Source organism: Neoarius graeffei, chromosome 13, assembly GCF_027579695.1.
Source record: "Neoarius graeffei isolate fNeoGra1 chromosome 13, fNeoGra1.pri, whole genome shotgun sequence".
Taxonomy (NCBI): Eukaryota; Metazoa; Chordata; class Actinopteri; order Siluriformes; family Ariidae; genus Neoarius; species Neoarius graeffei.
This window is the reverse complement of record NC_083581.1, coordinates 47,654,208-47,667,082: the sequence shown is the minus strand read 5'-3', so window position 1 is coordinate 47,667,082 and position 12,875 is coordinate 47,654,208. Positions and strand designations below refer to the sequence as shown.

The 12,875-nt window shown below is 40.8% G+C and overlaps 1 protein-coding gene across 7 annotated transcripts in view; it reads right to left on the bottom strand.

The window, feature by feature from the left end:
- Window positions 1-12,875, bottom strand: part of zbtb46 (zinc finger and BTB domain containing 46) — a 187,848-nt gene that overhangs the window by 147,697 nt on the left and 27,276 nt on the right. For 2 of the 7 annotated variants that reach the window (XM_060937917.1, XM_060937919.1), the window contains exon 2: window positions 10,094-10,312. The exons of 4 other annotated variants lie outside the window; for them this stretch is intronic. The gene's annotated coding sequence lies outside the window, so the exon portion shown is untranslated. The remainder of the gene's footprint in view (window positions 1-10,093; window positions 10,313-12,875) is intronic. One more of the 7 variants, XM_060937918.1, reaches the window with a different exon arrangement.

The window sequence follows — 12,875 nt, the reverse complement described above, 5'->3', positions numbered from 1 at the left end:
AAAATAATATTGCTGCTCATCTGCAGTTTGCTAAAGATCATGTGGACAAGCCAGAAGGCTATTGGAAAAATGTTTTGTGGATGGATGAGACCAAAATAAAACTTTTTGGTTTAAATGAGAAGCGTTATGTTTGGAGAAAGGAAAACACTGCATTCCATCATAAGAACCTTATCCCATCTGTGAAACATGGTGGTGGTAGTATCATGGTTTGGGCCTGCTTTGCTGCATCTGGGCCAGAACGGCTTGCCATCATTGAGGGAACAATGAATTCTGAATTATATCAGCGAATTCTAAAGGAAAATGTCAGGACATCTGTCCATGAACTGAATTTCAAGAGAAGGTGGGTCATGCAGCAAGACAACGATCCTAAGCACACAAGTCGTTCTACCAAAGAATGGTTAAAGAAGAATAAAGTTAATGTTTTGGAATGGCCAAGTCAAAGTCCTGACCTTGATCCAATCAAAATGTTGTGGAAGGACCTGAAGCGAGCAGTTCATGTGAGGAAACCCACCAACATCCCAGAGTTGAAGTTGTTCTGTACGGAGGAATGGGCTAAAATTCCTCCAAGCCGGTGTGCAGGACTGATCAACAGTTACCGGAAACGTTTAGTTGCAGTTATTGCTGCACATGGGGGTCACACCAGATACTGAAAGCAAAGGTTCACATACTTTTGCCACTCACAGATATGTAATATTGGATCATTTTCCTCAATAAATAAATGACCAAGTATAATATTTTTGTCTCATTTGTTTAACTGGGTTCTCTTTATCTACTTTTAGGACTTGTGTGAAAATCTGATGACGTTTAAGGTCCTATTTATGCAGAAATATAGAACATTCTAAAGGGTTCACAAACTTTCAAGCACCACTGTGTGTATGTATATATAATATATATTTGTCATCTCAACATCCCATGTGAAGAATTTCCTGTATTTATATTTATTATATAGAGACAAGAGTTTTACTGGAAAATATGCCACGCGTATTTTTCATACAAAATACATCCTGGACCTGAGTAATATATTTTCCAATATCTTCAATCTTGGTTACACTGCATATATCATATTTTGTTGGAGTTTGTATTTTCCCAATTTCCGATGTGTCATGAACACAGCATAACATATGATATTACAAGGTGGCTATACTCACTTGTGAAATGTTCACCACTAGAAGATAAACTTCATATCTTCGCGCCACCATGTAATATTCTTATTATTGTATAGAACCATCCAAAAAAAATGCATCAATCAAAAGAATTTTAATTTTGAACTAGTTCTTCATCTTGACGATGTGCATCGAGTCAGTGGGAAAACACTGGAAGCGACATCATTGATATCCTCACAAGTGAAGATACTGCAAAACATTTTACTCAGGTCCAGGATGTGTTTCGTATGAAAAATATGAGTGGCATATTTCCCAGTAAAACACTTGTGTCTATATAATAAATTTTATATGTCACTTCCTCGGCTACTGCATCCCATGATGCAATGTGGTGATTTCAAAGTTGTGAATTTCGCGTATTATGCTGTGTTCATGACACATCGGAAATTGGGAAAATACAAGCTCCGACAAAATACTGTCAGTCCTGTGCGCTGTGGCGCGTGCACCAAAAGGCGTGCCTCAGGCTGCGTGCATGCCAAGTGAGCTCCAGCACGCGTGCTGTGAACAAGGCACACCTGTTCTCAACTAATGAACTACAGTGCTGAGCGTAAATGAGTCCACCCCCTTTGAAAAGTAACATTTTAAACAATATCTCAGTGAACACAAACAATTTCCAAAATGTTGAAAAGACAAAGTTTAATATAACATCTGTTTAACTTATAACGTGAAAGTAAGGCTAATAATATAACTTAGATTACACATTTTTCAGTTTTACTCAAATTAGGGTGGTGCAAAAATGAGTACATCCCACAACAAAATCTCCGTTAGATGTATGGCCTCCATGATTTTTAATGACAGCACCAAGTCTTCTAGGCATGGAATGAACAAGTTGGCGACATTTTGCAACATCAATCTTTTTCCATTCTTCAACAATGACCTCTTTTAGTGACTCACGGCCAACGGGGGCATTTCTGTGTGGAGTTTCCACATTCTCCCTGTGTCTGCATGGGTTTCCTCTGGGTGCTTTGGTTTTCTCCCACAGTTCAAAGACATGCAGATTAGGTAAAAATACCCAGGCACTGGGGTTGCACAAGCTAGGGTATACTTAGGGCCAGTCCCAAGCCCGGATAGATTGGGGAGGGTTGCGTCAGGAAGGGCTTCTGTTGTAAAACCTATGAAGAAAAAAAAAATGCGGATCCAAATGATTCGCTGTGGCGACCCCTAATGGGAGCAGCCAAAAATAATAATATAATAGTAAATAATTACTATCATAAAGTTTAAGTAAGTGCATTAAGTTAACAAGTTTAAGTGTATTAAGTTAATGTAGTTCAGAGGCCATGCAGATGAGATGACAGATGTTGCTGCTGGCATCTGTATTGTCTTCTGAGTTGATTAACACGTTTTTCAGAAGTCAAAAGTTCTTGGACACAGCATAAGTCTGCCACGAGCCCACATGTGCCGCAGACTGTGATGACATGGATGTACTAGCCTATCGTACACTACATGGAAGTTGTCATACCTGCCAGTATGCACTGTGTAATACATCAGTATGGAGTTTCAGACACAGCCATGGTCTGAACAGAAGGTAGGTGGCACGATGGTGTAGTGGTTAGCACAGTCGCCTCACAGCAAGAAGGTTCTGGGTTCGAACCCAGCGGCCAGCAAGGACATTTTTGTGTGGAGTTTGCATGTTCTCTGCGTGGGTTTCCTCCGGGTGCTCCGGTTTCCCCCACAGTTCAAAGACATGCGGTTAGGTTGATATGGGATGGCCTTGGGCTGGGGTGCCCTTGAGCAAGGCACCTAACTCCTGATTGCTCCCCGGACGCTGTTAGCATGGCTGCCCACTGCTCTGGGTATATGTGTGCGCTCATTGCTCGCATGTGTGTGTTCACTGCTTCAGATGGGTTAAATGCAGAGAGGAAATTTCACAAGTGTGTGATGAATAAAGTTGTGCTTTCTTTTTCTTTCTTCAAATATTTTTCAAAATATTCAAACTGGGACCAATTACACAGCCCATTGGTGTGATGCAATTAGGCTAACTATTATTTGAAATTTATGTATTATTTTAATTTTAAAAGTATATGAAAACATGACATCATGAAACTGGATTCAAGACACCCTGGAATACAACTGACTGAAAATCTACCATTTACCTGAACATGTCCACTGGTACGATAACCATGCCCTAGTAGTTGTGTGCATGTGTGGTACATGAAATCATTGCCACACTGGTGAAAATGGCCATCAAACCAGTGGACACTGGCTTGAATATGACTATTATTATCTCTTCTCATCTCATCTCATTATCTCTAGCCGCTTTATCCTGTTCTACAGGGTCGCAGGCAAGCTGGAGCCTATCCCAGCTGACTACGGGCGAAAGGCGGGGTACACCCTGGACAAGTCGCCAGCTCATCACAGGGCTGACACATAGACACAGACAACCATTCACACTCACATTCACACCTACGGTCAATTTAGAGTCACCAGTTAACCTAACCTGCATGTCTTTGGACTGTGGGGGAAACCGGAGCACCCGGAGGAAACCCACGCGGACACGGGGAGAACATGCAAACTCCACACAGAAAGGCCCTCGCCGGCCATGGGGCTCGAACCCGGACCTTCTTGCTGTGAGGCGACAGCGCTAGCCACTACACCACCGTGCCGCACTATTATTATTATTATTGAGACTACTACCATAATGACCAGTAAAGAGAGGACAGGGAGATGCTGACTATAGATCCCAGGAGTAGAAAGAAGTCTTGAGGAAGAGATGCAGAAAGTAATTCTAACAGGCACCAAACGATACAAACTTTATGATACAAAGCATGAGGAGGAATTGTTACAGCCACTGTGAACTCAGGGTCAGCAGCAAAGAGAAATCAGCTGCAAGAAAAATGGGCAATGTCAAAAGGAAGATGTAGAGAAAGGGACAAAGCCAATAAGGCTATACTTGAACTACCTCCACAGGCACCTCAATCACACAATCAACCTTCTGATAATAATGATGTCAATGATGACTCAGGATCGTTTGTGTGCAGCACACCAACATACCGTATTCACCCAAAGAGACACTGCTTAAAGTTAAGGAAGCAAAGGAAAAAAAACAATGGAAGAGACAGACATTAGCTTTATAACAAGAACCTAATGAAACAATTCACAAAACAAAAAACAAGAAATTTAGAAGACAGAATCAACGCCTTATCCAAATACAGACCACTGGTGAAAAAAGAAAACATGCAATTGTTTGCAAAAAAATAAAATAAAATAAATTAAGATATACTGCTCAAAAAAGACCTTCCTGAGAACAGCTGAGAACAGAAGGCATCCTTGTTTAAAAAAAAAAAAAAAAAAAGCCGCTATTGTCAGAAAAAAAAAAACCAGAGGAGAATACCAAAAATATCTCTGGTTGACTTGCACAAAGGGTATATCCAGACATGTGAAGAGCACAATGTTATGGACAGTTTATACTGTGCAAGTTATTCTTTGTCACAGAAGCCAGCTCAAGTAATCTCAATACGTGTGCCTGCTACCAACATGAGAACATGCGGCTCCTTACGGATAGCTATCCACAAAAGCCTATCATCTATCACATATACTATCCACAAAAACCTATCATCTCTCCTCTTCAGCATAACCCTATAATAAGAAGAAATTAAGTACATGAGCAAATGTGTCCCATGTGCTGCTTTGATACAATCCAGTTTACAGGGTATACTCAAGATGATCAAGCAAAATGGGAATACTGGCAAAAGGAAGATGTGGTGGTTTGGGACACAATGTTTAAAAACTGGTTGAAGAAAGCAGGATCTGGCACAGTGGGACAAACTGTTGAAAAATTCAACAGAGGGCTGGTGGAGATTGCCGTTAATCATTTCAAATGGCTTCACCAGGAGCAGAAATTCAGACATTTGAACCTGGAAACAGAACGAAATGGCTCTACATGTTGATTTCTCCCAAAAATTATGTTCACCAAAAATGATAAACTGAATACAGAGATACAGTCATTTCCTTTTGGAGGAAATCAGCACAGGTATCTATCCATACAGTAGTGACTAAAGCCTAGGTCACAACCGGACGTACGATTTTTTGGCCGTGTGATTTTTGGCGTTTCCCAAATCGCTGCATTTTTTTTGTTCATGGAGAAAGACGCACGTTGGCCGTAAGTTTGTCTTGCAACCTGAAAAAAACGTAAGCGCCCGTATAGTTTGTTTGACATGACAAAGAACCTCTGCGGCCGGTCTACGGCTCAAAAATCAGCACGTCACACGTGCGCCCTCCGTGCGTTTCTTGCGTTTTTTGCACGTAGACCGGCCGTAGGAGCACGTACCGCCGGTTGTGACCGAGGCTTAACATGTCAACAGGGTCACAGCATTCTGCCACAATCTCAAACTCCCTTTGCCACAATGAACTTGCTGTCTGGGCCCATATCGATCTTGTAGTAGATGATATGATGCAAAACTCAGGCCCCAAGATTTATACCCTTCCTTGGGTGATGGTCCAGTTACACAATATCAATATAAGACTAACTGTTATCTCAGACACAGAGTGTACCCTATACAGTGTCTTGTAAAAGTATTCATTCCCTTTGGTGTTTGAAGAAGAAACCTTTATTCATCACATGCACACTTCAAGCACAGTGAAATTCATCCTCTGCATTTAACCCATCTGAAGCAGTGAACACATTCACAGCAGTGGGCAGCCACACCAGAGCGCCCGGGGAGCAGTCAGGGGTTCGGTACCTTGCTCAAGGGCACCTCAGCCCAAGGCCGCCCCATGTTAACCTAACTGCATGTCTTTGGATCGTGGGGGAAACCGGAGCACCCGGAGGAAACCCATGCAGAGAACATGCAAACTCCACACAGAAAGGCCCTCGCTGGCCGCTGGGTTCAAACCCGGAACCTTCTTGCTGTGAGGCGACCATGCTAACCACTACACCACCGTGCCGCCCTGTTTGTCCTGTTTTGTCGCATTACAAGTTAGAATTAAAATGGATTTCTTGGGGGTTAGCACCATTTGATTTACACAACATGCTGACCACTTTAAAGGTGCAAATTGTTTTTTTTTTTTATAGTGACACAAACAATAATGAATTTTGAAATAACAGAAATCTGGTGTGTGCATACGTATTCACCCCCTTTCATATGAAACCCCTAAATAAGAGCTCATCTCATCTCATCTCATTATCTGTAGCCACTTTATCCTGTTCTACAGGGTCGCAGGCAAGCTGGAGCCTATCCCAGCTGACTACGGGCGAAAGGCGGGGTACACCCTGGACAAGTCGCCAGGTCATCACAGGGCTGACACATAGACACAGACAACCATTCACACTCACATTCACACCTACGGTCAGTTTAGAGTCACCAGTTAACCTAACCTGCATGTCTTTGGACTGTGGGGGAAACCGGAGCACCCGGAGGAAACCCACGCAGACACGGGGAGAACATGCAAACTCCACACAGAAAGGCCCTCGCCGGCCACGGGGCTCGAACCCAGACCTTCTTGCTGTGAAGCAACAGTGCTAACCACTATGCCACCGTGCCGCCCCAATTCACTTCATAAGTCACATAATTAGTTGATGAAGATCCACCTGTGTGCAAAGTGTCACATGATTTGTGTCACATGAAGTGTCACAGAAAGAATAAAAATAATTTATTCTTATTTGAAGAGAGATAATAAATGCTTGTTTGTACTACTAAGCAACGAATACATTTCTATTATCCAAAAGACGTGAGAATGAGTATGTGGTAAGTAATACTATTTCAACACTGATTCAATAGATCAATGTTCTTAACCAAATCCTCCTACAAATGACCGTAAATACTAGCTGCAAAGTTACAGAGTTGCACAAACTGGAGCCAGTAGAAGATTTGGCAACATGTTTTAACATGTATCTTTAAAATATTTTGCAATACAAAATTTGAATTACATTATCTTGCATCATTTTGTCTTTTACTCAGCACACTCACATGAAGCAGACAGGACAACAACATCCCCAGTGTTGAATCAACACTTATAATGCTCATGAGTCCAGCTGGACATTTCATTTTAAGATTTCATTTTAATACAAACAGTAGTTATTACATCAAATTTTAGAAGCTTTTTTTGTTATATTTCTTGAAATTTTCTGGACATACCAACAGTAATGAATAAATCAAATGCACTGACAGTAAAAAAAAAAAAAAAGTAATCTGTGGCAGTCGCAGGGTTGTAAAAAACATGGACAACTGCATCATTCTGTCTAAATGAAATGATTGGATGGCCGACCTGCCTGTTGACCTACGGTACCTACCTGTGTGCATTCTGCCTGTGTACTCACTGCGCACGACCAGAGTTTTCCACAAGGCTAGGCAGACATATTGCTAAAGCTAGTGAGCTAGTCAACAGCTGTGAGGACTAACAATTGCCATATTCATTGTTTATATTCATTATGATGATCTGTGTTTTCTTAAAGTGGCATTCCACCATTGGATGTATTCTTTGGCATAAAATACGACAACATATATAAACGGTATCACTAGATAGAGAAATCTTTTAGCTTCAAAATGATATATCAAACATAATTTTTTGACAACGACAAGTATAGTAATTTTGCGACCAAAGTCACCTACCCTTTTAATTTCCGCGCGGTAGCGAAACGTGATGTCATCGGCAGGTTCCCCTTCTTGTGTACCACGTGTCGGTGTTCTGTAAAGTTATCCCACCTCTTGGATTTGTCCTACCAAGCCTACTGCGCATGCGCGAAGCCTACTGCGCATGCGCAGAACACATGACGCCATTACAATTGGCAAGTTCTCATGCAGACCGTTTTATTATTCACAACAAGTCATTACAAATTATTTGACTCGGCTAAAGACTCGACCAATACGCACAAAACATAAAAATCGGCAAATGCGTGAAATACTCACCGATTTTCTATCAGCCCAGCTGATCGGTAGGACAAAACTACTGTTGAATTTTCCTACCCTCCTGGATTTCGCGCATGCGCAGTAGGCGATTTCGCGCATGCGCAGTAGGCTTGGTAGGACAAATCCAAGAGGTAGGATACGTCACGTGGTACACAAGAAGGGGAACCTGCCGATGACATCACGTTTCACTACCGCGCAGAAATTAAAAGGGTAGGTGACTTTGGTCGCAAAATTAATATACTTGTCGTCAAAAAATTATGTTTGATATATCATTTTGAAGCTAAAAGATTTCTCTATCTAGTGATACCGTTTATATATGTTGTCGTATTTTATGCCAAAGAATACATCCAATGGTGGAATGCCACTTTAAATGTAAAAGAGACGTGAGGTAATTGCTATGCCCCCATCACCCAAAGCCAAGCTCTCTCTCGTGGATCCATTCTCCAGCAGTAATTTGGCAGTGTGCATTTATGTGTTTTGAAGGAGTGGCTTTGGAGGGAGGGTTGAAGGGAAGGGGAGAGATTTTTGGTTGGATAGTTTCAAAATCTAGCTTACTGTTGCTGGTTTCTCCAAAATCATCTACCCTTACTTTAAGCCATTGATCAACATTCACAAACATTATTTTATATAGCTCAAGTATCTACAGCCAGGCAGCACAGTGGTTAGCACTGTCGGCTCACAGTAAGAATGTTCTGGGTTCGAACCTCATGGCTGACAGGGACCTTTCTATGTGGAGTGTGCATGTTCTTCCCATGTCTGCGTGGGTTTCCTTTGAGTGCGCCAGTTTCCCCCACCGTCCAAAGACATGCTGTTATGGTAATGGTTGAGAGGAGAAAACCTCTATGATAATCCTGTAGAAGGCAACAGGAAACCACTACTGTAATTCTTCCCTAGAAACTTTGATGGCTGGAAGAAAAGCCATCAGAGCAGCCACATATGCCAAATAGAGAGAGAGAGAGAGAGAGAGAGAGGTGTATAGTCAAGCTAAACCTGTTGCTGACATAGAACAAATCAAAAACCGCAATAAATGACATGACACCATAGGGCTGCACAATTAATCGAAAATCGCGATTTTGGCTGCCACGATTAAATTAAATGAAAATCGCGATTTATTTCCATTTAAAATGCAAGCTCTGCTGTATATCTGATCAAGCACTTTTTGACCAGTACTCCGCCAAACCATTAGGGGGCGAACCAACGCATGTAAGGTTTCATTACTCCGCCTAAATAAGCAAGCAAGCCAAGTGCGCAGAGCTTCAGTGCAGCGGTATCTTCTTCAAGGGGTGATAGCGTGAGAGTAGGTAGCAGATTGAGGTGAGAGAGAAAAGCTAAGTATGTCGGAACAACAGACTATTTAGCACTGGAGGCAATGCTGTGACCTGCCTTCGCTCATGTTTAAAGCCAGAGCATGTTGATAGGCTGCTCTTTCTAGCTAAAAACTTGTAGGCCTCAGTATAATGCTATGTAATTGTTGCAATTGAGTTTTCAGTTCCTTCATCCTTTGGTAATTTCTTGGATAAATTTCATTTATTTGTCATTTGGAAATCAGAATTTCTCTTTTAAATTTCATTCTACACTGAAAGCTGTTCATATTGTTTGTTTGAATATAGTGAAATAAAATTTAAGTGATTTCCCTAACATCAAGAATAATCATCGCGATTACAATTTTGATCAAGATAATCGTGATTATCATTTTTTCCATAATCGTGCAGCCCTATGACACCACCCACATTAAAAGCCCGTAATTTTAAAAATTAGCACATCCCCACACAGAGAAGTGGCGGTATTGGTGTCCAGCCAACATTCTCACATACTGTATGAGTGGAAAGTAGAAACGGGGGATAGATGGCTAGTGAGGAGGTAAGAGCAAGTACTGTATGTGAAACAACCTGAACACCCTTGTGACCAGGAACTACAACCACAGAAAAAGAATGTAAGCACAGTTCACCATCATATTCTGGTTCTCAGTCAATATCAAAATCTTCAGTCATAATGCACACACTACTTATGCATAGTTTAAAAATTATTCTATTGAATACAAAGGAAAAGGTTTCAAAATTCATTCGCAAACTTTGCAAAAGGTAGTACCTTAATAATAGGCTAATGCAGGCCAAAACATCAGTGGGGGACAATCCAACTGTGGCAGTGTGTGGAATCTGGAATTGGAATGAATCTTAGTCTTCTTTGCTTCTGTAAAATTGAGAAAGGGAGACTGGAGGCCACATGGGGAGCTTGTCCCACTTTCAGCAGCTCCTTGATGGGATAACTGAGAAATGGCTGGAGGGTAGTGGGGATAGAAGGGTGGATCTAAAAGGCCAAAAGTACAGCACTAAGACCACAGACAACTGCTGACTTGGTGGACATCGTACTACAGATAATACCAATCTCACAAGAACACCTGTAATTTAAAAAAAAATTAAACAGAATAATTATACAACATAGACAAGCAACTTGCTAACATAAATGTGAGACACTCATCCATTGACCATGCACACTCTGCAAGTGCAACTCTACAATCTGATGAATATTTCATGTCCTGATGGCACTTTTAAGACAGAACTAATTAATGAATACAAGTTGATGTGGCATACGTACAATCCCCTCAATTAGAAGCACGTGGGCAAACTCCACATGCTAAAAGCTGCTGCAGCGTAACTGTACTTTGTTGAGGGGGAAGAGATGACTGTTAAACAGGCCTTGTTAAGAGCACTATAGCACTCACAGATGAACTCCCTTTTGGATTTCAAACCCTTGATAATGGGCTAATGCAGATCAACATCATACTAAGCATTTAGAAAACACAAGAATACCACTGTCCATTAAGCTTGTGGAGCCTATTATGGACAAAGATACCCATGTATGCTAAAAGAGTGAAAAATACTATTCTATAATTCTTCACCCAGGACTTTACTGCAGACAAGGATGCCAGTTTCAAAAAAGTTGGGATGCTGTATAAAGACAACATAACAAATGTTGAATGTTGTTTCAAAAAGCGATAAAATTTCTCACTTTCAACATTTGCTGTCTTTGTACTATTTTCATTGAAATATAGGGCTTCCATGATTCGCAAATCATTGCATTCATTTTTATTTACTTTTTACACAGCATCCCAACTTTGCAATTAGGTTGTGCATCTTGTCTCTGCGTACGAGTTATAGTACTCCACTCTAATTCGATTATGTCTTGGACGTGCTTCCCTTTTTTCATAAAATAGATGGGGATAAGAGGAAGATAGCATAACAGGTCAATGGTGTAGTCTCTTACCTAAATGTGTACTGATGAAATAGCGGTTTTGAGCATTGCTGATCGTGCGGAGATACAAAAATAAGACTTATCTACAGTATTTGATACAAACTCAACAAAACATACTGAGGCACTGCACTCATTTCTGTATCAGGTGTTGCATTATTATACCCAAACAAAGTATATTACTTGTATATGGAACTTCATAATCTCAGATTCCAGATGGAGTGTACTCACTAAAAACCACTAATTGCCATGTGTAAGATGTTTGAGGAGGAAAAGTAGCCTTCAAGTTGAACTGGCAATGATTTTAATATGCCTGCCTGCGTATAAACATCCTGTGTTTAAGACCACATGTGGTCAAAAAGTGATCCAGCACAGAGGACAGAGGAGCAGGCATATGAGTATGTGTGGTGGACTACTGCAAAAGGACTATCAGGAAAAAAAAGAAAGGTTAAGAAGCAAGGTAATAAAATCACTAAGCAAATTAGGCCACACCAAGAAAGCCTCATCTTAATCCAAACTAACACAAGCAGATGGAGAGAGAAAGAGAGTGACAGAAGGCAGGTTTCCACTGCAGCTTTGCACAAAATAGAAGATTTTTTTTAAAAACAGTCGACAAAGCACAATTGCGTATGGTCTGTGTTTCCACTGAGTGATGTCATGCGATTAAAACTGGGTTTCTCTCCTCTCCCGACAGTCACTGGGGGCCAAGCAATGAAGCTGTATAGGCACCCACTGTGTTTCTACGTTTTCTCATTAGGGGCCAAACAGCAAAGTTGCGTAGGCACCCATATGTTGGTTTTTTTTTTAACCTTTTCTTATTATTCATCTTCTTCTTCTGGTTATGGTGTCTATGACAGCCCAGAGGACCAAATGGTAAAAAGTTTTGAAATTTGGCACACTGATTGAGGATAGTCTCCTGATTTTTTTTTCCACCAAGTTTCATGTTTGCATCTTGAGTGTTTTAGTGTCACCAAAGGATCAAATTTGGAGGTGCATTTACTGTATGCACATAACTTTTGAATGGTATGTCCAATTTTAAAAATTGAGGTACAATTAGATTATTTGGCTCAAGCTGATTTCAATGCACCCCATGTTGTCAAATCTTCAAGAAATTTGATACAGATGATCTTCAGACCAAGTCTCACAAAAGTTATTTGTTGACTTTTTGATTTGCCAAAGCATTCACCCATTATAGCCAATCAAAATCAGTGGTGAAGCCACCAAACAGGAAGTGAAGACATCTCAGCAAAGCTTTGATATATCAAAACTAAACTTGGTTGATGGACTTAGGACCCCATTTTGAGGAAGCACAACAAGTTGTATCATTTGACCACTAGGGATCACTGCAATGAGCAAAAATGCCTTTGGCTGATAGCTGTTCATGTGTTTGCGAAAAAATAATTATTGTGTCTGTTTATACACTGGGATGTCCTAAGGCCAAGGCCTCACAAATTGTCATGTCAACCTAATTGATGCAGCTACCATATTGGATTTTATTGAAAGGTTTAAAAAAATTTTCACAGGCAACAAATTTTGTCCAATCTACATGAAATTTAGCACAGATGACCTTCAGACCACGCCTCACAAATGTTATTAGTTAACTTTTCGATTTGCGAAAGCA